Raw genomic sequence first — 3,060 nt, 5'->3', positions numbered from 1 at the left:
CTAAGACATCTTAGAATGGTTATCAAAATCTGACCAGGTCAAATTCACTGCCAGTTTGCACTCCTACTGGATGTCATTTGTTAAGCAATTAACCATTTTTCTGTTGCATCTTTGTTTACCTCAAAAAATGCGAGTAATAATTAAAGATAATTTGTAATTTTAAAGATATGTGATATATTCTAATACTAGTGATTAAACAAGTAATATTAAGCTTAAGTAAGAAGAATTGGTGAACCAAATCAGTATTGTTGGAGTAGGGGCCTCGAGCTTGATTATCCCAGGGACCTCGAGGTCAGCTAAGAACAATAAAGGATGAAAAATAAAGTAAAGACAATAAAACTGAAGAATAATTGTTGAGCACGTTAAACAAGAAAAGCAGAGTGGAATGTTCTATTGCCGTGAATAATGTGTCTTTTACAAATGATTGGGGTCCCCTTTATATAGGAGGAGAAAACCCTAATATGGTACATTTTCAATTATGATAAAAATCCTATTGGTACAGCTGTATAACGACCTAGTACGGACTTGTACTATTCAGTACGAATCTTATCCTATAATTTATGCCTGATCCACATGTCCTTGAGAAATTCCCGCTCTTTCTTGAGTGCCTTCGAGATTTATGCTGCCCTCGACGTAGGTCGTGCCAGGCCTTCGATCTGCTTCCTCGAGGTATGTGTTCTTTGGCCGGATTCGACCTCCACTTCGAGCCGCCCTCGGACTCATATCCCAATTTAAGACTTCGAAATCCGGCTCCTTGATTTTGACCATATACATATAGTCCCCGCGTTTCTTAGAATGAAGTGCTAAGAAACGATTTGAACCTCGATTTTCCCGAACCACTTGTGATGGAATCATGGTCGTGACGCAGGCGCTTGAAGTGACCGGAAATGTCATGTCAGTGTGCTTCCCCAAAACGTCAAATACGTTTCATCCTTGTCGGCCACTTACGCCGCCGGTTCTGTCGTCGGCTTTCTATAAATAAGAGGTTACTTTGCTGGACGACAACTACACTTGTTCCTTCTTCAGATACCTTTAGTCCTTTCCCTTCTTTACCTCTTCCTCTAATCACCTATTTCCGTGGTTCAAATCTGTGCCACAAGGTCACATGGCAGCGACTTTACCAGTTACACCAAGACTTCCGTTTTCAAAGCTTCAGCTCGAGACAACGAGAGAAAGGCACCGGATCCCTTCCGTAGCAGAAGATATACGAACTTTACACTGCTTCTCATCTCTCTTAACTTCAACCTGGTGTGGCACTTCATTCCTTTTGCTTTTCATAGAATGGGGTGGCACTATTATCTACTAACTTTTGCATCCCACAACGGAACAAAGTTCCGAGGATGAACATTCTTGGACTGTTGCTCGTGCATCTTGCAACCCATTTTGGTTTTTCCCTTTTGCTTACTCTTTCTTAATGTATGGTGGCCCAAAACTTCAGCGGAATGCTCAATCTTGGCTGCTGGAGATATAATTACGTCTATAGAGGGCCTCCTAACCTATATAAACGTTTCCAAAGATCTGAAATGGTGCCCCCGAGGAAAGAAATTCCGAAGACGATGCTCTCGAGGACGTGGTCTTAAAAGTGGATTAGATTTTTTTGACTTTATTTTTTGCTTCTTTGTTCCTGTGTAAACATCCTTCGTGGGTGCCGTAGCTATAATTTGTAAATATTTCTTGGAATCAAAAAATGATCCTTTTGTATCCCTCCTGGTTCGTGCTGAATTTTACTTTATCTTTATCCGTAAAGGACTTTGATGAGATGGTTTCAATAGCTAGCCCAAATATCGAGCTCGAAACATAATAAACCCTTAGGTTTTTAATATAGTACCCCTCGAGGTTCTCGTTAATCTTCAAGCTGAGCTTAAATACGAACCCCGAACATCATGATCCCCGAGCTCGAGTTGGGTGAGAGCAAGATCTCGAAATGAAGTTAATCCTTAGATCTTTTCGTAGTCCCCGAGTGAGAATTTTCTCGAACTCGAATAGCCCTTGGTCTTAGTAGTCGAGCGAGTGTTTGCTCGAACTCAAAATACAGTTAGCCCTTAGGCTTCATATATAGTCCCCGAGTGAGAATTTGCTCGAACTCGGGTAGCCTTTGGGCTTAATAATTGAGGGAGTATATGCTAGAACTCGACTTGTAGGCTGCCCTTTATGATTTTTGACAAATTAACTCCCGATGCCTTGGTCCTGATGCCATTACCATGACATAAGCGGTTGAAGTGACTGAAAAGTTGCTTTTTGTATGATTCCCAAAATCATTAATTGCGGGCGGCTGACGGTCGGCCTTTTGGCTTCCCCAGCACGCTTAAGTGATCTCTATAAATAGGCCAATTCCACAACCTTACAAACTTTCTTTCTTGTTCTCAAAGTCTCATTAGCCTTTTTCCATTTCCTTGAATTCTCCCTTCTATTTACTGTCAACCCTTCTTCATTTTCTTGGGTCTTCCGCACTTGCGATGGCTAACACCTCTAAACCGGTTTCTCAAAAAGAAAAAGTTTCTTCATCTTCCCGATCAACCAAGAGTAAACCGATAGCACCCCCTTGTGTTGAAGAGTGCATCCCTCCGCCATGTGAAATAACATCCGATTTCAAAATCGATAAACCCGCGTCAACACCAGGCTGATGCGAGCCCATGTCTCGATATGTTTGCTTGGTGACCGAGGCCGAGCTCGGGCAAGTAAAGGAGGACCATTTACGTTGGGTCCTGCAATCCCGTCTTAGGATCCCATAGATTCGGTGATTCTTGACTTTTGCCAACAATACCGAGCAACGCTTGGCCAGATCTACCCCTCCTTCTGGCGAATCGTTTACTTGATCAGGTTCTTTTCGAACCATGTCAAGGGGATGACTTTTACCCTTGATCATCTGATCAGACTGTACAGTCCCCAACTTTATCGTGGGGGTTTGATAAAGTTGCAATGCTGACCCTTAAAATCTCTCTTCTCTAGCATTGATGAGGACAAAGACCGTGGATGGATGAGCCGATTCGTCCGAGTCAGGACCTCCGATCTGATTCCTATTGATTGGATGCCATTTCCCGAGGAGTGGAACACAAAGTG

Source organism: Nicotiana attenuata, unplaced genomic scaffold, assembly GCF_001879085.1.
Source record: "Nicotiana attenuata strain UT unplaced genomic scaffold, NIATTr2, whole genome shotgun sequence".
Classification (NCBI taxonomy): domain Eukaryota; kingdom Viridiplantae; phylum Streptophyta; class Magnoliopsida; order Solanales; family Solanaceae; genus Nicotiana; species Nicotiana attenuata.
Note: the sequence above shows the minus strand (reverse complement) of the source record.